Raw genomic sequence first — 26124 nt, forward strand, 5'->3', positions numbered from 1 at the left:
CGCTGAATGCATATTCAGCCCCTCATTAGCATGCCACCAGCGGCAGCTCTTCGAAATTGCCGCGTCTTGCTGCCGCGCGGCTCATCCAGACGGGGATCCTTTTCGAAAGGACCCAGGGAACTTCAAAATCCCCTTATTCCTACCTGCTGATAGAAATAAGGGGATTTCGAAGCTGGTGGGGTCCTTTCGAAAAGGAGCCCCATCTGGACAAGCCACGCAGCAGCAAAAAGCGGCAATTTGGAAGAGCTGCTGCTGGTGGCATGCCAATGAGGGGCTGAATATGTATTCAGCGCCTCATTAGTAATCTTTGAAATGGCCATTTGCACGACCATTTTGAAGATTTGGGCTAGTGTAAACATAGCCTATATGGCATAGTGATAGACAGCAGCAGTGAGCAGAAAACACAAGACTTCCAGATTCAAGTTTAGCACTACACAGCCCAGACCCTTTACTCAGTCTTTTTAGCAAGATCTATTACAAAGACAGTAACTCTAGGGGGCATGAAAACAGCCTCTCAGTATGGTATTTTGGCCCTGCTCTTCAGGCAGAGGTAAGAAATGCTTTTAGATCAAACTTATTAATAGCTCAAAAACGGATTGAAGCATGTTCTTACCACATTGCCCACAACTAGAAAAGGTTGAAAAAATAAGAATTAATTAACAAGCAGTCTTGGAGCTTGTTAACCACAATGTTCATCTCAGGGGAACTATCCAAGATCCAGAGAGAATTGGAGCTATCTAATCAAGAGGTATTAATTCTATTCTCTATAATTCCGTATATAGTATCTAAATACCCTACAATAGTACAGTAAGTGACATGACAAATATCAGCCACATATGCTTTGTTTTCTCTCTTAACCTTTCCTTAGAAGGAAAAATGCATGGGAAATAGTGTTTTGGTTTAGTAGCTTTTCAGCATTTTTACATGTGCACTGTTATGTGTTTATATGTTGGAACACAGGTGATCAAAGGAGGATTAGGGCCTCAGGACAGAAGGCATAACTTCTGTGGTAGTGGTGAAATCTGGGGAAGTTAGAGGATCATTAAGCAGAAGGCATGAGGCATTGTTTAAGGTAGCACATAGAGAAGCTCCTAAAGAAAGGAAGTGTAGAATCTACTGGTATGTACCACCTCTTGCTCACTTGGGATACATGGACACAGATTTTGTTACATGAATTACCAAATGCTGAACAATGATTTATTTAACTTCACACCCAGTTTGTTAACTAAAAAGGAAAGGTATCTGTTGAGCTCCAACATATTTCAAAGTTTCCCCAAAACTCTAAATATAGAACCATAGAATACTATGGGACTTCCAGAGTTCATCCAGTGAAGTCCCTTGTCCTCACAGCAGGACCAGGCACCATCGATAACATCCCTGACAGATGTTTGCCGAACCTTCTCTTAAATATCTCTAGTGATGGAGATTCTGCTACCTCCCTAGGCAACTTATTTCAGTATTTAACCACCCTGATTCTTACAAAGTTTTTCCTAATGTCCAACCCAAACCTTCCTTGCTGCAATTTAAACCCATTGCTTCTTTTTCTATCAGAAGTCAAGGAGAACAATTTTACTCTGTCCTCCTTGTAACACACTGTATTAGGGCTAGTGCCCACTGCTGCAAGGAAAGGGTTAAGACTGACTGAAGCAAGCATGAGCAGCTCCCCCAGACAATGAGTGAAAGGCTCCTGAGAGGAGCCAGTTGGGGGCAGTGTGTGGGAGCCTATAAGGATCTGCTCAAGCAGAGCTGGGTCAATTAGGTCCTAGTCAGGGAAGGAGACAACCAGCTCCCAGACACAGCAAGCAAGGGAGTAGAGCAGTGATGAGCAGGTTAGCTGGGCTAGGGAGAGGCTCTGGCCTGATGCCTGCCAGATTGCTCTCCCCAAAATAGAGGCTGAGAAGGTGCAAGGGGGGCCACAGGGGAAGTGGTGCAGGGAGCAAGGCAGTGAAACTCCAATGTGAAATTGTGGAACTATTAACTATGATTGTAATTTATCCTTTAAATCAGTTTCTATACCTACTGAGTGGAAGATCGTTAATGTGACTCCAGTACTTAAAAAGTACACCAGAGGTGGTTCTGCAATTGCAGACCACTAAGTCTAACATCAGTACCGGGCAAATTAGCTGAAACTATAATAAAGAATAAAATTATCAGATACATAGACAAACAATTTATTGGTGAAAAGTCAACATGGTTTCTGTAAAGGAAAGTTATGCCTTACTAACCTAGTAGAGTTCTTTGAGGTGGTGATTAAGCATGTGGATCAGGTGAAGCCAGTAGATACAGTGTACTTAGATTTCCAGAAAGCCTTTGATAAGTTCTCTCACCAAAGGCTCTTAAGTAAAATAAGATGACATGGGATCAGAGGGAAGGTCTTCTCATGCATTGAAAACTGGCTAAAAGACAAGAAATAAACCACAAGTTTTCAGAATTAAGAGAGGTAACTAGTGGTGTTCCCGAAGGGTCCGTAAGGGGACCAATCCTGTTCAAAATATTTATAAATGATCTGTAGGCAGGGTTAAACAGAGAGGTGGCAAAATTTGCTGATAGTGCTAAACAGTTCAAAATTGTTAAGAACCAAGTAGACTGTGAAGAGCTTCAAAGAGATCTCACATAATTAAGTGACTGAGCAACAAAATGGTAAATTAATTTTAATGCTGATAAATGTAAAGTAATGCATATAGGAAAAAATAATCCCAACTCCACCTACAATTTAGCTATAACCACTCGAGAGAGAGAGACCTTGGAGTCACTGTGGATAATTCTCTGAAAACTTCTACTCAATGTGCTGCAGCAGTGAAAAAAAGCAAACAATGCTAGAAATCATTTAAAAAGTAGTATACTAGCCTCTATATAAATCCATGGTACACCAACATCTTGAATATTACATACTGATGTGGTTGCCTCATCTCAGAAAAGATATATTGGCATTGGAAAAGGATCAGAAAAGGGCAGCACAAATGATTAGGGGTTTGGAACGGGTGCCATATGAAGAAAGATTAAAAAGACTGGGACTCTTCAGCTTAGAATAGAGGAGACTAAGGGAGGGTATGATAGAGGTATATAAAATTATGACCAGTGTGGAAAAAGTGAAAAAGAAAAAGCTATTTACTTGTTCCCATAAAAAAAAAGAACTAGGAGTCACCAAATGAAATGAATGGGTAGCAGGTTTAAAACTATCAAAAGGAAGTTTTTCCTCACACTGTGAAGGCCTGTGGCAACTCCTTGCCTGAGGAGGTTGTGAAGACCAAACACTTTAACAGGGTTCAAATAAGAACTAAATAAATTCATAGAGGTTACGTGCATGGATGGATATTAGCCAGGATAGGCAGGCATATTGTCCTTAGCCTCTGTTTGTCAAAGGTTGCTAATGGAGGACAGGAGAGAGATCGCTTTCACAATTACCTGTTGTGATAACTCCCTCTGGGGCATCAGGCACTGGCCTCTGTCAAAAGACAAATACTGGGCTACATGGACCTTTGGTCTGACCCACTATGGCCATTCTTATGTTCGTATGAAAGAGAGAGAAGGGCAAGACAAGGCTGCCACCAAAGTGTTCCTGGGCTGGGACTCAGAGCAGTGGGCAAGCCTGAGTCCCTCCCCTTCCCTCTATTACTGCACCTAGCCACACACCACAGTGGCACTAATTGACTAGAGGCTGCCCCTGAGGTGCAGGGCTAGACGAAGGCTGCAGTGTGCCACAGTGGTGGGTGCCCTGAACTGAGCCAGGACTGCTGAGCTCTCCAGAAGGGGCCAAGGGATTAATAGAGCAGGCCATGCCTGAGGGCACTGTCCTGGAGAGGACGTTGCAATCTAGAGAGTAAGTTGGGTCCAGAGAGTTGACTGTGCAGAGAGAATAGGCAGCAGACAACACGCCTGCCAGACAGAGGCACTGAGCTGGAGACAAAAGCTGTGTCTACACGTGCACGCTACTTCGAAGTAGCAGCACTAACTTTGAAATAGCGCCCGTCGCGGCTACACGCGTCGGGCGCTATTTCGAAGTTAACTTCGATGTTAGGCGGTGAGACATCGAAGTCGCTAACCTCATGAGGGGATTGGAATAGCGCCCTACTTCGACGTTCAACGTCGAAGTAGGGACCATGTAGACGATCCGCGTCCCGCAACGTCGAAATTGCCGGGTCCTCCATGGCAGCCATTAGCTGGGGGGTTGAGAGATGCTCTCTCTCCAGCCCCTGCGGGGCTCTATGGTCACCGTGGGCAGCAGCCCTTAGCCCAGGGCTTCTGGCTGCTGCTGCGGCAGCTTGGGATCCATGCTGCAGGCACGGGGTCTGCAACCAGTTGTCAGCTCTGTGTATCTTGTGTTGTTTAGTGCAACTGTGTCTGGAAGGGGCCCTTTAAGGGAGCGGCTTGCTGTTGAGTCCGCCCTGTGACCTTGTCTGCAGCTGTGCCTGGCACCCTTATTTCGATGTGTGCTACTTTGGCGTGTAGACGTTCCCTCGCAGCGCCTATTTCGATGTGGTGCCGCGCAACATTGAAGTTGAACATCGACGTTGCCAGCCCTGGAGGATGTGTAGACGTTATTCATCGAAATAGCCTATTTCGATGTTGCTACGTCGAAATAAGCTATTTCAATGTTGGCTTCACGTGTAGACGTAGCCAAAAGGAGCTAATTACTTCGTCGATCAGCAGGAGGTACCGTGGTGATGAGTTCACCCCATTACACAACCTTTCAGGTACTCGAAAACTGCTTAGTCTTCTTTCTTCTAAATTAAACAAACCCAATTCTTTCAGCCTTCCCTATAGGTCCTGTTTTCCAGACCATGAACTATTTTTATTGCTGTTCTGTGGACCCTCTCCAATTTCTCCACATCTTTTTTGAAATGCAATACCCAGAACTGGTCACAATAATCCAATTGAGGCTTAACCAGCACAGAAGTAGAGAGGAAGAATTGTTTTGTGTGTCTTGCTCTCAAAATGCCTGTTAATGCATCCCAGAATTATGTTTACTTTTTTTTGCAACAGTGTCACATTGCTGAGTCATAGTCAGATTGTGGTCCATTATGACTCCTAGATCCCTTTCTGTAGTACTTCTTCCTAGATTGTCACTTCCAATTTTGCATATGTGAAACTGATCGTTCCTTCTTAAATTTAGTACTTTGCATTTTTCCTTATTAAACTTCATCCAATTTACCGGAGACCACATCTCCAGCTTGTCCAAATTTTCTGATTTATGACCATATCCTCCAAAGTACTTGCAACCCCTCCCAGCTCAGTGTCATCTGCAAACTTTACACACGTATTCTTGAGGCCAAAATCTAAATTGTTGATGAAGAAATTCAACAGAACCAGCCCCATAATCCCTTTTATTATGTTTTTCCAGCATGACTGTTAACCAATAGTAACCGCTCTCGGCGAATGGTCATCCACACAGTTATGCAACTACCTTATAGTAGCCCCATCTATGTTGCATTTCCCCAGCTTATTGATAAAATCATGCAAGACTGTATCAAATGCTGGTTTACTAAAGTCTAGATATAGAAAGCAACAAGTACATTTACCAATTCCCCCTTATCCCCAAGGCCCATTATCCTATCAAAGAAAGCTAACAGATTGGTATGACATGATTTGTTATTTACAAATACATGCCGGCTGTTACCTATCTTCTTATCTTACAGATGTTTGCAGACAGACTCCTTAATTATTTGCTCCATTATTTTTCCTGGCACAGAAGTTAAGCTGACTAAAGTGTCCTTTCTTGGATTGTTTTTATTTTACTTTTTAAAGGACATTATATTTGCCCCTTCCCAATCTTCTGGAATCTCTCCCATATTCCATGACTTTTCAAAATTAATAGATAATGGTTCAGGTACCTCCCCTTCTATCAGCTCCTTGAGTATTGTAGGATGAATTTCATCAGGCCCTGGTGAATTGGAGACATTTAACTTCTCTAAGGCTAGAGCCACACTACAGCGGAAGATCAACCAGCTCAGGGTCGATCTTCTGGGGCTGTGTTTTGCACATGCCTGAAACAGCACCTTCCAGGGTCAAAATGAACCCCGGAACTCCTTGCAAGCGGCGAGGATTAAGGAAGGCTGACGGGAGAAATGCTCCCATCAACCTTCCTCTCTGTAGACAGACACTGAAGTCGACCACAGATAAGTCCATTTTAGCTACTCAAGTGGCGTAGCTAAAATTGCGTGTCAGTGGTCGACTTCTATGCCTAGCATAGACACAGCTTAAGTAATTTTTAATTTGTTCTTTTCCCATTTTTACTTCTAAACTTACCCCATTTCCACTAGCATTCGCTATGTTAGGTGTCCAGTCACCATGAACCTTAATGAAAACTGAAACAAAAAGATTGTTAAGCACCTCTGCCATTTCTAGTTTTTCGGTTACTCTTTCCCTCTCTTCACTGAGCAATGTGCCTACTTACAAAGGCAATTTCCTCTACAAGTACAGTTCCCTGCAATGTGTGTGTGGGGTCAGGGGGAGGCCAGTTGTCACAAGCCAGATGATGGCAAGCAGAGGCTGGAGCCAGCCTGTGGGCTCTGCCTAGCAGGGGGAAGGAAGTGGCTATGGATGCTGTAGGGAAGCACTCCCTGCAGGCACCACGCCCACCCACATTACTCCCTTTGGCTGGGAAACAGCACTTTCCTGCAGTGCCCGAACCCCAGCTTCCCTCCAGAGCTGTCCCAGGTAGGTACCTCCATCCCCTTCCCCCACCTACACCCCCCCAGCAACCCTGCAGTACCACCCCCACCCCCTGCACCCATCCAGCCCTGATCCTGCACCTCTACTCCCAGCAGCCCCCTCCACGCCAGAGCCTAGGGGACACCACAAAAACTTACTAGCCCTGGGCCACCCTAAGAGGTTTTTTTTTTTTTTTTTTGCTTCTCACCTGTGTTAGGCCCCTGGAATGTCTGTATGTATATTGGTCTTTTTACCAATATTCTCTCTCTCTTTTTTCTTTTTTTTTTTTTAAATAAGCATGTATTTGGGAAAGAACTAAAATATTCATTAACCTGGGAGGTAATGTTTTTATATGATGAATAAGATTTCAGTGATCCTCATATTTGACTTGGCTATCTGGGTGGAGGCCTAAGGCTGGGTTACTTTAAGGGAACTGTATTGTTGGAGTTTGAGTAACTAGCAAGGTATTACAGAAGCTGTTTTACGCTGGCTTGGTAAACCGAAGGTATTGGACTACCTGCCAGCTTTGGGAACTGTCTGCCCCATTCTTTGCAGTTTGCCCTAATTAAGTAACCTCAGTGTGGCTCCTCTGGGACTCTGGTCTCAATTATATTTAAGGTAATGTCAAAATATGCTCAAAATGTAATTTCCAAAATATTCTCCACTACTGCCATTCTAACTCCACTGCTCGCAACCACTTAATTTTCAGAAAACTCACCATTTGGTATCAAAATTTCCAGACTTGTTCTCTGCCTGAAGGGGAGAATTTGCTTGGAAAGCTGGAGAATAAAACTTTTCAGCCATTTTCAAGCATCAGGATAGTGGAAAGATACACTTTGCCAAATATAATACAGTTGTGTATAGAGAAGTAGATTTGCCCACCTCATTCTGTCTGCCTGTCATGAAAGGAACATAGTTCCTACCAGCTGGACATGTAAGGATCTCTAATGAGACTTCCTGAAAGGTACTGAAGGAGAGGCCTTGTCAGGTTCTTGGTTCAGGATGTTCTGATGGCACCTAGACAAACCTACTCATATAGTGGAATTTATTTTCATTATTTAAAAAAGCCATGTAACCAAGGGCACCATTTCAGATTTTGGAGGGAAGGTGTGACTTGTGAATAACACAGTAATGGACAGGGCAGAGTGAGCACATCAGTGGGGCAAACTGAAAATGGTGGCTGCAGCAGTGTCACTGAATATGCTCAATACAAGCAAAGCAGCAAACTGGGAGGGCAGCAGGACACTAGCCCTATCTGCTCCTACCTTCCCCACTCCCCCCACCTCTTTCCAGGGGCTACTAACGCATTTGAAAACATTAGGATTTTTTGGCAGATAATTTCACAATTAACTGATAGGAGCACTGTATCTAATTTCTAAATAAAAGAAACAAAATTAAAGAAATATTAGACCTAATCAGTTCTAATACTAACATATTCTGACATCTAGTGGCAAGCCACTAAAGGGACACTGATTAGGCTAAAAATGTTAATGTATATTCTTACTTAGCTACTGTCGCTGCCAAGACAGAGAGGGACAGTCAGAACTCCTGAACTCTATCTCAACATCGGAAGAGAAGAGGGGCATAGTGCAGATACATCTGGATTCCATATAAGAACACCAGAATGGCCATGGTGGGTCAGATCAATGGACCATGTTGCCCAATATCCTGTCTTCCAACAGTACCAAGACAGATGCCTCAAAAAGAATAAGCAGAAGAGGCAATCATTAAGTGATCCATCCTCTGTGGCAGAGTCCCTTCTTCTTTGGCACACAGAGACTAGGGACACCATCCAAGCACACCCCAGCTAATAGCCTTTGATGGGGGTACCCTTCTTCAACTTATTTTGTTCTTACTGCAACCACATTATAGTTTGAGCCTTTCCACCATCTTCTGGCAAAGAGTTCCACAGGCTGACTGTGAAGAAATAATCTGTCTTTTTTTTTTTTAAACCTACTGCCCATAAATTTAATTGGGTGACCTTTATGTGATATTTTAGTGAAGGAGTAAATAACATTTCCTTATTTAATTTTTCCATACCATTCATGATTTTTATAGATCTCTAATATATCCCGCCCCTCTTTAGGCATTAAGGCAGTATCAGCACTAGCAAGTTCTTTTGAAAAAATCTTTCAAAAGAAGGGGGCTCTTTCAAGAAGGACAGAGTGTCTACAAACAAGAAGTGTTTTCTTACCTTTCCTGTTTCAGGAACAGTGCCCTCTTTTGAAAGAAAATGTGTGTAGACACTCTGCAGGCTTTTTTTTTTTTTTTTTTTTTGCAAGAGCAGTCCTCATGGGGCCTGATTTTTTGATCCCTGGTCCATTCTTTCAAAAGACCGGGGGCGGGGGTACATGGATGCTCTCTTTTGAAAGAACAGATTGCTCTTTTGATGTACTTTTTGGGTGTGGATGCTCTTTTGAAAGAAGTTCTTTCAGAAGAGATCTTCTGGAAGGGCTTCTTTCAGAAGATCTCTATAGTGTAGATGTAGCCTAAACATTCCATTTTTTTAAATCTCTTCTCATATGGAAGCTGTTCTTTACCCCAACCATATCTGCTGCCTTTCTCTGTACCTTTTCCAAATCCAATATATCTTTTTATATATGGGGTGACCAGAGCTGGATGCAGTATTTAAGATGTGGTCATACCATGACTTTATATAGAAGCAATATAATATTTTCTGTCTTATCTATTCCTTTCTTAATGATTCACAGTATTCTGTTTGCTTTAGATTGCCACTGCTCATTGACCACATGGCTTCAGGAAACTTTACACAATGATTCTAAAATCTCTTTCTTGAGTGGTAACTGGCAATTTAGATCCCATCATTTTGTAAGGTATAGTTGGGATTATATTTTTCCCATGTGCATTACTTTGCATTTATCAACATTGTATTCCACCTGCCATTATGTTGCTCAATCACCCATATTTCTAAGGTCCCTTTGTAATTCTTTGTAGTCAGCTTTGGACTTCGCTATTTTGAGTAATTTTATATCATCTACAAATTTCTCCAACTGTTCATCTCCTTTTCAAAATCACTTTTGAATAAACTGAATTGCTCTGGTCCCAATACATATCCCTGTAGCATAGCACTATTTAGGCCTAGTTTTTTTTTTGTTTTTTTTTAAAAGATAGAAAATCCTTATTCAGGAACATGGGAACAGAGGATTTTTTTAAAAGAGAAATATGAGCTAAGGTGTTAGGTTCAAATATATGATTAGGAAGTTAACCATTAATCAGATTCCAGAGAAGAGCTTTAATAAAAGAGGACAGATGACGTTTCACATGTAATGAGAGCACAAACAAGCAAACATTTCAAAAGCAAGAAGTATTTATAAAAAAATTAGGTATAAAAAGGCAAATATGCCACATTTTAAAAATATGTATTTTAGTAACTGTGTACTTAATTTTACTGTCTGAAAAATTGCAAAAATGAAGCTGAAGACCACTGAAAAGCAAAATAAAAGTGCTAATTTATCCTGGAATCTTAGCTTTCAATGACAATAATCAGCAGTGTCTGTTTTCATTCAGTCACAAATCTACTGTAAGGCTGATCGGAATCCTGAAGGAGACCATATTTCTTGCATACTTCATGTTTCATTTTTCTTTCATGTTTCTACTGAAGAGATTGCATTTGTCTCTCTTCTCGATCTTTGGCAAGTCTTTCTTCATTTTCATCTGGTCTACCCCTACAATGCCTTCTGTAGTGGCAGCAGTAACAGCAGCAGACAACAAGGGACAGCAGGACAAGTCCTGGTGTTACAACTATGGCAATGATGAAGGCCTCACAGTTCATCCAATAAACACCCCACCAGGCATTGCAGAGTGAGCACAGTAAAGATGATGGAAGAATACTCCTCACAGAGTAGCCGTTAAAAGTGTTGTTGTTATCAGAGGCACAGATCATTTCTCTTTTGTTTTGTTTGTTTTTAAGACAGCCATTCTTCACAAGATTTTTTAAGGAGAAATTAGAGCACACCAGTGCAGCTGGTTCTCTCAGGCACGCTCCCGTCCCAGTGCAGCTGAGGGCCAGACACCACAACCAGAGTACGCAGAGCGGCGTAGGGGCAGGGAGTGTTGTGGAGGATGTGGGGGGGTGCAGTGGGGGGCCTGCCAGCGTTCACCCCGCGGCCTCATCGAACTGGGCCCGCAGGGCCTCCCAGACCCGGGTCCCTTCGGGGTCCACCTGGCGACTGTGGGCAGCTGCACATCGGCCCTGCCGGCCTCCACAGCCCAGCCCTGAAAGAAGGCCTCCCCCTTGCTCTCGACCAGGTTGTGGAGGGCGCTGCATGCGCCCACAATCTGGGGGATGTTGGTGGGGCCCGCATCAAGGCGGGTGAGGAGACACCTCCAGTGCCCCTTGAGGCGGCCAAATGTGCGCTCTACCACCTGGCGCGCGTGGTTCAGGCGCATGTTGAAGCGCTCCTGGCTGGCTGACAGGTGGCCCGTGTAAGGGTGCATGAGCCAGGGCCGGAGGGGGTATGCCGCGTCTGCGATGACGCAGAGGGGCATGGTGGTGTTCCCCACAGGGATCTCCCACTGGGGGATGTAGGTCCCCGCCTCCAGCCGGCGGCACAGGCCCGAATTCCAGAATACCTGGGCGTCGTGGGTGCTGCCAGGCCAGCCCCCATAAATGTCCAGGAAGCTGCATGATCTCCATCACTGGAGGTCCATTTTCATGATCACCTAAGGAGCCTTCAATTATTTGAAGGACAAGCCTTTTGTTACCTTAATCACCTTGCCTTCCTGTTTATAAACAGAATCCCTGCCCCAAAGGCAAAGCTGCAAGGAGCACAAGCTTTTTGGAAAAATAAGAGCTCAATATGGGGCATTAAGCAGACCTCAAGTACGAAATTCTGGGGTAAAAGCTTCCGGGGGAGTTAGAGTACCTTCTAACTCCCCTCCAAATGGCACTCCTGAACACAACAAAAGCTACAGGACTAGGGAAAAAAATGCCCTGGTGATACTGTGGTAATATACCTAACTCTCTAGTTTGCAAGTGTTGCGATTTTACTACCTGCATGCCCCAAATCTTCTCTACCGACATTTCTATTTTTTCACACTAATAAGGATGAAAATTCCCGTCTACTATTTGCTATGGCCTGTGGAGTGTGCTTTCCTCTTTCACGTGGTATGCAGGCAGAGATGCTCTATCACACTGCCATATGTTTCACCTGTCATACAAATACCAAATAAATAGCCAATTGTCTTCTTCCAGGTCAACTTCATTTATAAAAATGAAACTTGGCTACCTCTCCCTAAATTCTGGATTTCTGATCCAAAATACAAACAATCCATGAGGGCTTTTTTAAGACTTATCTACAGGACAGGGTGTGGACAGCTTGTAAAGAGTATCCAGGAAAGCAAGACAGCGCTACTTCTTCACTGTGATTTCTTAAGTGAAATTTGTCTCTGAAGTGAGTGGTTTGGGACACTGTACTTTTTAAAGCATTTCATTCATGTCACAAAATCACAAAATACTAGCCTCATACTTCATGTCACCTACCCCTTATAGGGAGAACAAGTGTTCAATAACTGCAGACCCCTATATTCCAAAGAGTTAGAAAAAATAATCTGTTTTGCAACCATTACTAACGTCCTTGTTAGAAATACTGCAGCAGTCTACGTACATACATTTGTAAATCTCCAGTTTTGCATCAAAGTGGATGCTGGCCATTTTCCTGCGGTAAAGAGCGGTCATAAATTTGTTGCGGAAGCCACAATTTTTAACACATGCTGCAACTTTATGGCTGCCCAAAATCTGAATCACTCTCTAATCCCATGTGCAAGATCGAAACATTAATTGGCATAGGTCTAAAGTGGGAACTTATGTCAGCATAGCTAAGTCCCTCAGGAGAGCGAAAAATCCACACCCTTGACATAGCTACACCTCCCGAATCCTTGCTGTGGACAGCACTAGACGGACAGAAGAATTCTTTTGTTGACAAAGATACCAGCTTGTGCGAATGTGGATTACACTTACATTGACAGGAGAACCTAGGCTCTTCTATCATTCCCAGTGCAGAAAAGCACTCACTCAGATTTGGTCCTGCTACCCTACCATCACTTTTGGCCCAGCTTTCCTCTCATCATGCTCATCTTTGAGACTGCTATGGTCACGTCAGTCCTCTACTGTGCTGCTACCCTGCTTTGCCAGGCAGACTGCACACCTTGGAAAACTGCAGCAAAACCACAAGTTTAAATAATGTAGCTATAACTCTTAAACAAAACAAAACAAATCACAACTTTCTTACAGATGTATGTGTATATGGCCACTTTTACCTTGCTTATTTTTCTGCCTCTCCTTTTAGAGACACCGATCCCTTTTCTACTTCAAAAGTGATTTTCCTATCTCTCAGAGGTAAACGATTACTGTACCTAGGTGACAGTAATAAGAAATCCAGGCAACAAAGCACTGAAGCCAAAATCGCTGCACTCCTCACTCCCCAGAACCACAAATAGGGCCATCTTTATGATACACGAAGTATACACCAAATTGGTGGTGTCCTTTGCTGGTACACGCTGCGTATTGGCGCCGGCTCTGGTGTCCAGCCCCCCATTGCCTGCACACAGACAGCACTCATAAGCTGTTGCTCGTGCTGCTCTCCATCCCATCGTCAGGTTAGTCTCCCTGCCCTGCTCTTGCCTCTCCAAATTCTGAACCCACCGCAGCCCTGGAGCCCTTGAGTGCAGCCTTCTTCCCTGGGGGGAGGAAGGACATTCAGTTGCTTGGGCTGTTTAGGACATCAGAATTGGCAGGGGTGGCCCTGACTGCAGAGCAGTTTACAGAACTACTCCTTAAACCACTACATGTGCCCCTAATCATCTGGCCCTAGATTCTACCACTGAACCTTTCACTAGTCCATCCATAGTCTGACTCGTATAGCCTTGGCTATGGGCCATACATGAGTTTATGCCTCCCAAATTCAGTTCCTCTGGTCCCCCAGCCACATGTAGATGCATCAGAACTGAGGTCTCCATTCATCACAAAGTGGGCATTAATAGCTATCTTAAAGAGTCCTGATTTCAACAAACTACTCAGCATCCCTTTCAAGATGCCCAACGTGGGGTAACTCAAAATGGATTCTTTAAAGGGGCTTGATGTCTGAGAAGTGCTCAGCACCTACCTCTTTCAATTTCTCGATGTTCATCTTCAGACATCTTGAAAGCGAGGCAGAATACTTTCTTAAAAATCTGTCCTCCTTAAGGTTTAATGCTAGGAACTCAAAATCATTAAGTACCTTTGAATATCTTGCTTGTCCAATGTGAAGGTTGCACTCCCAATCTCAACTGTGCCCCTCCCTGAGAACAGTCTTTACAATATAGCATTTATAGTACAGCATTTTTCAATTACTATTTAATATAACTTCTTCCCACCTATAGTAGTGTGTAAACAACAAGCAGATCAAAAGGTTAGGCCTACCAAATGTTTAGTGTCCACTTTAAATTAAGACAGACATTCACCCATATCAGAAGAGTAACAGCTAAAGAATGTAAAAGCTAAGAAATGAAAAGCCATCAAATAGCAGTGAAACCACAGATTTTTCAGAAGTTGGTTGCTGCAAGCATTTTCCACAAGAAAATAATAAGTCAAAGACCAAATTCATCTTTTTTTGCTGCTTCACTGAAACTAACAGATTTGTGGAGAAAAGGGTGGGGGGTCAGAATTCTGAGCTCTCCCTCTGTAATCTAAGTAATTTTCAAATTAATTTGGCTAAGGAGGAGTATCAGTAGTTGACTGACACTTACTATTTCACAGTAGTATGTTAGCCAAGAAGTTTGGCTTGTATGTCTGTTTAATTTGTTGTTATAGACAAAGATTAATAACTGCTTGCATATGGCACTTCATGCATAAATATAGCCTACTTATATAGAAGCAGATGTATCACTTGGGGGCTTATTCTCCCTACAACTTGTGTCTGGAACTCCCATGGATTGGCAGGCAGACTGAGGGGAGAATGTGCACCTTATAAATAAACTATAGTCCTGATTTTTTTTAAACAGATCAGTATTTTCAATTTGAACATCACGTTATTTTGTAAAATGGGTTTACCTGACATTATTAAGAACACATAGTGTCGACAAAAGTCAGATCAGTGAGGACTATCTTTTTTTGGTATGTCTTTTAGTCACGAGAAAAGTATTTTATTTCTGTAATGGAGCAAAAACCTTGACTGGAGTTGTCCTTTAACCCAGTCAAAACAGAAACTCCCAAACAGATTTCACCGAGTTCACACTATATATATGTCTAATCTCCCATTCAAATAGCTCCAAGGAAATGAGAGCTGCCCCTTCCTTTCTGTCACTACCCTAATGGCAGCAATTTCATGTTCAGTTTACTTCAGCAAACAGAGCAATTTTATCAGATGTAGCAATACAATTGTGTAATTTTTTTTTTATTTGGAGACTTTGTGACAGAATATATGTAATCATTCCAGTGTCTCACCACTGGTATTTAAAATTTAAGAAAACTAACTCTCAGCACTTCTGCCTGCTATTCATAATGAAAGTCACAGTGGAATCTTTCAAGTTTGTTTGCAATTGTGGCTTCTCTGCTTCTTGTAAGGCAACTTCCTGTCTCAGGGTTCCCACTGCTAAATCAGGTTGAATCATGGCACCTTTCACAGTCATGACCCTTGAATGCACGCACACAGTTGAGTTTGATTAACTATGCATCCCAGAGTGAGATATCCTTTCAGAAGCACCCATTCAAAACAGGCTACCCCACCGCAAAACCAACTAGAAAATTGCAGCACGTGCACATATACACAACAGCATGTCCATCCAAAAATGGTTAACGTGAATCCTTAGCATTTTAATGCTTAAGTAATAATATAGTTTTGCTTTAAGTGATTTGTGATATGAAACCCGTTGTAGATTTCAAATAGTTGCTAGGGCAAGGAGAGCAGCTTCTCATTTCAGAGTCACAATCAAATTATGAATCTTTTTTCATATTAAACATATGAGTAAGAGCGAACAAAATGGGGCTCTTAATCGAGAAAAACATTTGTTTTACTAGATGAAGGGTTTTTTTAGGGTTTTTTTTTTAAACAGCATTTTCTCACTATTTCCCAATCCTCTAGTGGATACATTTATTTCCCTACATCACATCAGATGTGTTTTCCTATATGCAACAAATTTTGTGTGTGTCCTACTTCATACAATAATTTTATCACCATTCTTTTGCAGAATTATTTCAGTTAATGACAGTCTTAGCATTTATTACGTCTATTTAGTTTTTAAAAAATCCATCCTGTTTAAACAAAGGGCTCTCTTTGCAGCTTTCAACAGTCACCACTTTGCTTACCCATGGCAACCTATACCATTCAATAGCCAGCATCACAGTAGCTTGACAAAGAGCTACGTACATGTGGTGTTGAGACAGTTTCAGACAACAAATAGATATCCCCAGAGCCCTTTTTGCTAAGGCCCTTGTGCAAACTTCCTGAAATCTCTGATCTGTTAGAACCTTAGCAGAGTTGAAATTATGATGCTGTCAGTTACTGCTGAACATTTCTGCTGGAGGAAAAACATCTCTCTCTTACTTTTTCTGCGTGCCTGTACTTCCAGCTGCCTCAGTGCACTGTGTCAGCGTATTAAAATAGAACTGGCTTGATGACTTCACAAGTTCTCTCATACAGGCCAGTTGGCGGACCTCTCATATACTGTGCCTGGGTAGAAGAGGTTGGGGCTTTTTCTCCAATGTCAGTATGTGTTTAAAATGAAATTCACTTTCATTCTGACTATGGAAAAAAATCTTGCTTTTGAACACAACTTGAAAAATTCACTCCCTACCCACGCGTGGTGAGTAGGAAGCTTGAGCGAGAGTCAACAGCTTCTACAGAATCTAACTTATCTGTAATGAATTCTGGCCCTAATGATTGCAAACATAACCTTCCACACAACAAATAAGTTAAACTAATGCAATGCTATCTTCTCAAGTCTGCAGCTACAGCTCCAATGCTCCACACTGCTGATCTGAGCTTTGGCAGACCAAACACCATGGCCGTCCAACAACCTTTGGACAGTACTAAAACCGATAAGAAACGCAACCAAATTTCACTCTGCTACTAGTTAAGCTATGAGCAATAGTGGAGGAAGGCTCTGGAGACATTCACTAGTTTCAGAAAGGGGAAAGAGTGACACAGAGAGCTAAGGGGACTGGAGCTTTCATGTGTCTAGGTGAATCAGCTGGCAGCAAAGAAGGGGAAAGAGTGGAACAGTTAAAAACAATATTGCAGAGGAAGGGGATTCTAACAAGTACTTAACCCTTTTCAAATACATACGGACATTTTTCCATTAAAATGCTGCCACCTCTTTGGATTAGCTATCATATTTTGAAAATATTTAACTATCAAAGCAGTAAATCTTCCTGTACAGAAGTCAGCACACATACATCATAGGCCAACTTCCTGGCACAGACAGAAGGGAAACACTGCGAATACTGTATACTATGTTCCAGATTCCCCCGAAACTGTCAGGCTATGTCTACACTACAGTGATCTGTCAACAGAAGTCACTGTCGGAAGAGTTTTCCTGACAAAACTTCTGTCTACAGAGTGCATTCACACACATAAGTCGATCACTCTGTTGATAGTGTGTGGCTGGACTCCTCAGCCCTCTCTCAAAGAGAACCGCCGACTGGCAACACAGCACACAGGGCTACCTGGTGGCCAGGAAGCCCTGTCTGTCAACAGAGGGGCCCCTGGAGCATCCACATGGCTTTTTTGGCAACAGATTCTGTCAGGAAAGACATCCTGCCTCGTGGCAGAGAGGCAGGAGGCTGTCAACAAAAGTACCAAGTTCTGTCAACAGTATGCTGACAAAAGTGGTTTGAGCATTGGCTTGCTAAACCCAGGGTTGTGAATTCAATCCTTCAAGAGGCCATTTAGGGATTGGGGCAAATAGATGTCAGGGATCGTGCTTGGTCCTGCCAACAGGGCAGGGGACTGGACTAGATGACCTCCCAAGGTCCCTTCCAGTTCTAGGAGATGTGCGTGTATCATGTATTTTTAGTGTGCACAAACTGTGGGTTGTGTCGACAAAACTCCTGTTTTGTTGACAAAACCCTCTAGCGCAGACATAGCCTAAGACTGGAATTTGTAAAATCACATGGGGTACTGTATATACAGAGCCAAGGAAGAGAATTCCGAAACCCTGTTTAAGTATCAGGCAGCATTGTCAACACATTTTCTTGCTGATATTTTGATTAACTCAAAACCGCTATATACTTGCTCAAGCCCAGAGTCCTAAAAACATGGGTGATTTGTGTAGGGGTTCAACATGGGCTGAGGTATGACCATGATGCAAACACAAAATAGTACTGTTCTTACAGCATTCATCCGTACCCATTTTGGATGCCTATGCAAAGGGACACAATTTGGCTCATTTTTGTTAACTGCCTCTTACCACATATAGCTGAGGAGTAATGTTTCAAAGGTGTCTAATTGATTTAGCACCTTACTCCCTTTTTTAAAGCTTTTATGTCATTCAGCACATGCAATCCCATTGCAAGTTCTGTGACTCTGACTCCTGAATGATTTAAAGGCTTTTTAAATGTTTACCTAAGATTTATGTTGAGTCAGAAATACAGGTATAGATCTTTTGATATGACTCTACCCATTTATTTAAAACTACGCCTCTCTAAAGCTACTTGTATAATTTACCATAATCACTTGTACACCAGTTCTTAATTTAAAGATCACAGGAGATTTCTTATGAAATTCTTAGAAGACTAATCTGTTAACCACAAAACAGACATCTCCTAGCATTTTAGTATTTGTATGACAATCCCAGTCCATTTCCTCAACACTAGGTACAGAAAACGTAAACTGCCACAGGGGTCCTGCCTCCCCCTCCCGCCCCGCAAACTGCTGATGGCTTGCACTTGTAAAAAAGTAAAGCACAGAAGAGAAAAGACTGAAAGCAAGAATAAAAGATGGCAATGGGGAGACAGGAAGGGGAAGAGAGGAGACATCAATAGTGCTAGCCCCACAATTCTGGTTTTTGTTCATTTTTAAACTATCATCTGGATTACAAATGCTTAGAAGGGGCTATCCACAATCTACTCTGTAACTTCAAATTTTGATTCGGGATGATTTTATTTGGCAGAAATCCTGAATATATAGCCTGGAGATTAGTGCCTCCAAGTCTGATCTCTTGCACAGTCTGAGACTTGCTGCAACTCATGGGGGCAAGACACCTCTTTTGACTGAGACAGAGACGACAGGCTGCAGCCTCCAGAAACCTTTCCCTCATTTTCCAAGAAAAGACTGAATAAAAGTAATTAAAAACAGAAAATAAATGAGATTAAAACCTAAAATAATTTATATATGCTGAGCATCAGCTACAATAATGCTCACTCAGTTTGGTTGCTAAGAGGGCAACAGCTTCCTTCCTCTCTCTCTGATCATTCTTTGTTCAGCCTATTACTGGAAGAACGCCGTACTGGATCAGACCAAAGGTCCACCTAGCCCAGCACCCTGACTTCTGACAGTGGCTACTGCCAGGTGCCCTGAAGGGAACAAACAGGTAATCATTCCTTGTCATCTATTCCCATCTTCTGGCTAACACAGGCTAAGGACACCATCCCTGCCAATCCTGGCTAATACCCATTTGTGGACTTATTCTCCACGAACTTATCTAGTTCTCTTCTGAATCCTGTTCTTTGAACCTTGAAGCTCCTGGGATTAGTCACTGACGGAAGATGGTAGTAGGCTAGATGGACCATTGGCCTGACCCAGTAGGGCCATATTGATGTTCTTGTATGGAACTCAGCTGTATTTGCCCCTGCTATAGCCCATCACACCTCACTACCATCCCAGAGCTGCGATAGAACCCATGAGTCCTGACAGGGTCAGTCAGAGAGAGAGAGAGAGAGAGAGAGTGTGTGTGTGTGTCTCTCCAGAATTAGTAATAAAGTAAGCATATACATTACATTTTTAAGCCTTACCAGTCTCCCTTAAGTAACTTGACACAAGATATCAGAACATGTTAGTACCAGAAAAACATTAAATCCACTCAGCTCTTTGTTTTACATAGAAATTGGATATAGTACTCCTGTTGCTAATTACTAAGTTATACGCCAAATACCTAGAATTTTCAAGGGCCTTCTTAGACCCTGGAAAGAGATGACATGGTGGGTCAGACAGGCACAACCCGTCCCACGCGTATTTGTTGCTTGGCTAATACCGAGCATGCGCAGTAACACTGCTAAAGCTGCTGCTACCCTCACTCCACTCACCCACTATCATGTCATGCACAGGTTGCCCCTCCCCTACATCATCTGAAAGACAACCTCTGGTGTGAGTTGTGTGAAAAAGTTTGTTTCTTTTAAACATACTGGTGATTAATTTGATTAGATGAGCTTCAGTTCTTGTGTTATGAGGCGTAAATACTACTATTTTATGTACTTTCTCTGCTCATACATTTATAGACTGTTATCATATGTCCTTTAACCATCTCTTTTCCAAACTGAAAAGTCCCAAACACAAATCTTGCTTCATATGAAAGCCATTTCATAATGCTAATTACTTTTAGTGCCATTTTCTGAACCTTTCCCAATTCCAACATATCTTTTTTGAGATGGGAGGATCATATCTGCAGTATTCAAAATGCGGCCATACCACAGATTATAAAGATGAAACATACTTTGCCTTATTCATCCTTTTCTTTCCTAACAATTCCCAATATTATTTTTTGACTGCTGCAGCATGTTCAGTGTATGTTATCAGAGAACTAGCTACAATGTCGCCAAGATGAGTCTTGAGTGGTAACAGCTAATTTAGACTCAATCATTTCATATGTATAGATGGGATTATGTTCTCTAACGTGCACTGTGACAGACCCTCCCCTAACCACGCTTTACGGAAAATGGGTTATGAATATAAAACAAATAAATGCTTTGGACAAAATGCCTCTTGTAACCTATCATTTTCAATGTCATAACCTGCTGCATACATGTCATACTTTTGTACATGTATCATTTTTCTATGTGAAGCTGCAAATATAAAGTGTATGTCTGTTTATAGTTTTAAAGGTGATAATGACAACCATAACTGGTGCTCCCAGAACAAGCCAAAGGACGGGGTTACCTACCCTAATAACTGGTCAATCAGCCCAATGGCTTGTAAATGGCTTTATTTGCTCTGTAGGTCTGGAAGGTGGTTGGTCTAGAAGGACATGGACCACATCACCTGATACAGGCCTTTTTCCATCAAGGGGAATGTTAAAAGAAAGCATTGCTGCCCTAGAGAAAGCCTATTTAAACCATAGAAATCTCTCAGCTCCTTTGCCTTTACCCTGCCTTGGAAATTGCCTGTCACACCCTAAGGAGAAACAGAACTATGTTACAGTTTACTGGAGACACAGGTCAGGACAGGATCTTTTGTGACTTCAAGATTTCACCTGATAAGAAGACAGATGTTTGGAGTAACAAGTATCTACATTCTTAGTGGAACAGAACTGGTTATGGATTTTCTTTTGTTGTAGTTCGGTAATTCACTTTGATCTGCCTATTTTCTTATAGTCACTTACTCCTACTGTTTTGCTTAATAAAATCTCTTATTTTTTTAATCAAACTCAGTGTAAATTACTGCTACCTGGGGAGGGCTACCACTGTGCATATCCCCCTTTTATTAATAAAGGGGCCTTACCTCAAATCTTTTGCACACAGAGAGATGGATTTATCTAGGAGGAGAAGTGGGTCTGCCCCACAAAAGTTCATCACCTAATAAATTATTTTGTTAAAGTGCTACATGACTGCTTTTTTTTGTTTTGTTAGGATACAGAAGAACATGGCTGCTTCTCTGTTACCCTTCTGGGGGTTGATTTCTGGGCATCGTGCCTTAGAATTGCACCTTCCCAAAGCTGTGGTTAAACAGTGTCTGCATTGCTCTTCTGTGGGTGCTAACCCCAACTCTGTGCCTTGGCTGTGGGAGACGAGAGGATCTGGCTCAGCAGGAGACTGTGGTGGTGAGCCCAGAAAGGAAGAAGGTGGTTGTTAAGCTGGCTTCCTGCTTCTGATGTATTTAAAGGCATTTTTGCTATTATTTTTGTGTCTTTGGACAGTTCTTCAAATTCTATTTTGCATTCCTCATTCAATTTTTACACTCCACTTGCTACAATTTATGCTGCTTTCTATTTTCCTCACTAGGATTTAACTCCACTTTTTAAAGGATCTCTTTCTGTCTCTCACTGCTTCTCTTTTCTGTTTAGTCACAGTGGCACTTTTTTGGTTCCTTTACTATGTTTTTAAATTTGTGGTATACATTTAAGCTTAGCCTTTTTTATGGTACCGTTATAAAGTTTCTGTGCAGCTTGTAAGGATTTCACTTTTGGCACTGTACTTTTTAATTTCTATTTAATTAACTTCCTCATTTTTGTGTAGTCCCTTTTTCTGAAATTAAATACGACAGTGTTGGACTGCTGTGGTGTTTTCCCCACCAAAATTATGTTAAATTTAATATATTATGGTCAGTTACAAAGCATTCCAGCTATATTCACCTCTTGGACCATATCCTATATGCCATTTATAACTGAAGTCAAGAATTGCCTCCCCTTTTGTGAATTTTAGGAATAGCTGTTCCAAGGTCTCTGCGTCTGTTCTGTGGTGACACGTACATGGTCACTCTAAGGTTTGTTGATATCCCTAATTATAATTGAGTGGGTTTTTTTTTTTTTTAAATGTTAATGGCCTCTCTAACCTTCCTGAGCGTTTCACAGTCACTATCACCATCCTGGTCATGTGTTCAGTAACATATACTCACTGCTGTATTGTCATTATTAAAGCACAGAATTATTATTAATAAAGATTCTATGGTACAGTTTGGTTCATTTAAAAATGTTTACCTCATATGATTCTAAGGCTCTCTCTCTTAAGCCGTGTCTACACGTGCACGCTACTTCGAAGTAGCGGCACTAACTTCGAAATAGCGCCCGTCACGGCTACACGCGCCGGGCGCTATTTTGAAGTTAACTTCGATGTTAGGCGGCGAGATGTCGAAGTTGCTAACCCCATGAGGGGATAGGAATAGTGCCCTACTTCGACGTTGAACGTCGAAGTAGGGACCGTGTAGTCGTCGCACGTCCCGCAACTTCGAAATAGCGGGGTCCGCCATGGCGACCAACAGCTGAGGGGTTGAGAGACGCTCTCTCTCGAGCCCCTGCAGGGCTCTATGGTCACTGCGGGCAGCAGCCGTTAGCCCAGGGCTTCTGGCTGCTGCTGCGGCAGCTTGGGATCCATGCTGCAGGCACAGGGTCTGCAACCAGTTGTCAGCTCTGTGTATCTTGTGTTGTTTAGTGCAACTGTGTCTGGGAGGGGCCCTTTAAGGGAGCGGCTTGCTGTTGAGTCCGCCCTGTGACCCTGTCTGCAGCTGTGCCTGGCACCCTTATTTCGATGTGTGCTACTTTGGCATGTAGACGTTCCCTCGCAGCGCCTATTTCGATGTGGTGCCGCGCAACGTCGAAGTTGAACATCGACGTTGCCAGCCCTGGAGGACGTGTAGACGTTACTCATCGAAATAGCCTATTTCGATGTTGCTACATCGAAATGAGCTATTTCGATGTAGGCTTCATGTGTAGACGTAGCCTTACAGTGCCACTCCCACAGCAGCATGAACTGTTTTGTTATTCCAGTGTGTTTTGTATCCCAGTATTATTGTGTTCAATCCATTACCCTTTGATTATTTCTTTGATGCCTATTGTGTCAATTATCCTCGTTTAGTATAAGGCAATCTAGTTCACTCATCTTCTTATTTAGACTTCTAAAGAAGAATGCAGACACATAAAGCAATAATACAGCTCTAGGGAGGATGTGCAAGAGACAGCCAATTAGAGGGGGGCTATGACAAGCAGCTAATCAGGGCTCAACTGGCCCATATAAGAAGGGCTACAGAGCAAAGCAGCTTCAATCACTCTCTGGAGTTTGAATAGAGAGGAGTCCTGACTGCCTTACAGACTGGGTAGAGAAGAGTTGCAGGCAGAGACCCAGGGAACTAAAGGCAGCTCCTGGTAGGCTGCAGAGATCTGCAGGCTGATGCCCTGAAGCAAGGGCAAAGAGGGAACTGGTACCCTGGGAAAATGATGCAGAGAGATCTAGAGAGGAGGTAGGATGCCACAACCAGGAGCTGGTGCTTGGTCCTGCCATGAGGGCAGAGGACCAGACTAACTCTCGAGGTCCCTTCCAGTTCTAGTGTTCTTTGATTCTATCTGCAGGGTCCCTGGACCAGGAGTTGTGGGCAAGCCCAGGTCTCCTCCCACTCGCCACTTGGGAAGTTGTTAAACAACAGACTTTGGTCACCACTAAGAGAAGTGGCTGGACAGAGACCACAGAGAGCTTGTCCCCAGCAGGGGACAACAAAGAGTGTGGCACAACTGGAAGGCTGCCACAAAGAGGATGCTGTGCTCCTGGGAGTGACGTAGATCCCTGGAGCAGAAGTGATCCTAGCAAGATACCACCACAAGAATGCACACTGTCTAGCAGAGCTGGTCCCCAGGATATTCAGCAGGGGGCCCCACAGTGGTAACCCTGTTAGGGTTCAATAAATCCAGACAAACTCATACTAGTTCACACACTTAAAAAAGCAGAGTAGATACTGAGGCACTGGTACCAGCCTGGGCTAGGCACCCAAGTCCAAGCCTGGATATCTAAACTGAGACACTGTGGACGTGGATATCTACAGACTACATTAACAGATCATAGCTGGATACAAATTTTATATTTAGAGCCCTGCAAATCCGCGGATATCAACAGAACATGTTGTGGATCAGATAGGAGCACATATTTTGTATCTGCGTAGGGCCCTAGTGCTGGCTATCATGCTTCTAGCCACATTATAGACATAGCAGTGGAGACCCAGAAAAAATGTTTTAGTTTTAAAAAATCAGTGTCACAGAGTTGATTTCAAATCCTTCAAGCATGGCTACTATTATCAATAATGTTAACACTTAATTTCTATGGGGGTATTTAGGAGAAGGGAGGTGTGGACCTACAATTTCAATCAGATGCTTAAAAAACAAATATGGGTTTCACTTATCATAGGTTGAAAAAAAGTGATCCCTGAAAAATATTCTGACCCAGGCACTTCCGAAAAGCTTTGAGAAGAGAGTGCAGGGGAAGGGAAGTAATAATGATTTGGAAATACTGAATCCTGTCCAGCGTTCCTTCAGGAAATTCTTTGTTCAGAATGTTTTAGAAAAAAAAAAACAGTCCACAACTGTATACGTCCTTTGAACACTTCAGGTTCAGATTTCAGTTGCACCAGCTGCTTAGTAAATTACACTGAAAGTAGAAGGCTTATTTCAAGTGTGGCCACACAGAAGCTCCCTTGATGTACTCCAAGAGTTCATAAACATGGAAAATACCAATAAACCACCGCAAAGGCAAAATTATTACAGGAAGTTACAGAAAACGTATTAAACATGGAACAAATATGAGGCAAGTCAGTAATGCCTGAAGATATTGTTACACAAGTAGTAAGAATGACAAAAGAAAGACAAACATTTTAAAATCTTTAGCGAGGGAAGTTTTAGTTTTCCAGCTAAAAATTAAACATCAATAGTAGCCTACTTTTTACGTTACTTTTTCAGCAGCATACAGTATGACACAACTGTTAAGTACCATGTCACCAGATAATGTTTCTTGATAGCCCAGTAAAGCTTTGCTAAACATTCAGAGTTGCATGCTATTATCAACAATGCCATAAACTTAGAGATTTGTGTAATATCCTCCCTATTGCCATTAAACTGCTAGCACTCTTTTTTCCTGGTCTGATTTTGTCAATTGTCAATTAGAAGGCATCACATTTTGTCTTCCCCTGCCTTCCCTGGGCACGTTGCTGATGCTGCAGTGCAGTGCTGCACTGCTAAGAATGCCGTCCTTGGGATGACATACCACCACAAAATTTCTTTACTCACTGATGTACAAAAAAAGAGTGGAAACTAATCAATGTTTCCAGGCCAAAGGGCTCTCTCAATAAAGTAAGTTATACCAGCGAAGCCTGTGTGTCAACTATTACTGACCATTTAGGAGCTGCCACATTTGCAGCTCAACTGCTCTATCAGTTTCTAACTCACTGAGCTTCTAACTCAAAGCATTTCAAGATACCTAGAGTATGAAAACCTTACCTTGAAGGCTTCTGCCTCTCTTGCTATTCATTGTCCCATCTTCCTCCTCCCACTTACATCCAAGCTCTAAGTGTGCTGGCTGTGCCTGCCTCCTCAGCGTTCTCTTCTCTAACTTGCTCTCCCCACTGGATCCTCTGCAATCAGGCTTCAGCTTACTCCACTCTACTCTGACCACTCTCACTACAAGGTCATTACTGAGCTGCTTCCAGCCAAGTCCAAAGGCCTCTTTTCACTCTTCAGACTCCTTACTCCATCTCCTGCCTTTAGCAGAGTCAACCACTCCCTCCTCCAAGCACTTGATTGGTTCTCCTGCCTTTTGAATTTTTCTTCCACTACTTCCCTCAGTGAATC

At 42.6% G+C, this 26124-nt stretch overlaps 1 protein-coding gene across 4 annotated transcripts in view; it reads right to left on the bottom strand.

Annotated features, from left to right (window-relative positions):
- Positions 1-26124, bottom strand: part of KLF12 (KLF transcription factor 12) — a 419409-nt gene that overhangs the window by 359762 nt on the left and 33523 nt on the right. Inside the window, exon 1 of one of the 4 annotated variants that reach the window (XM_074988819.1) lies at positions 2226-2261. The exons of the other annotated variants lie outside the window; for them this stretch is intronic. The gene's annotated coding sequence lies outside the window, so the exon portion shown is untranslated. Of the gene's footprint in view, positions 1-2225; positions 2262-26124 lie in introns of those variants that run through there. 4 annotated transcript variants of the gene reach the window in all.

The sequence above is a fragment of the Carettochelys insculpta genome, chromosome 1 (genome assembly GCF_033958435.1).
Source record: "Carettochelys insculpta isolate YL-2023 chromosome 1, ASM3395843v1, whole genome shotgun sequence".
Lineage (NCBI taxonomy): Eukaryota > Metazoa > Chordata > Testudines > Carettochelyidae > Carettochelys > Carettochelys insculpta.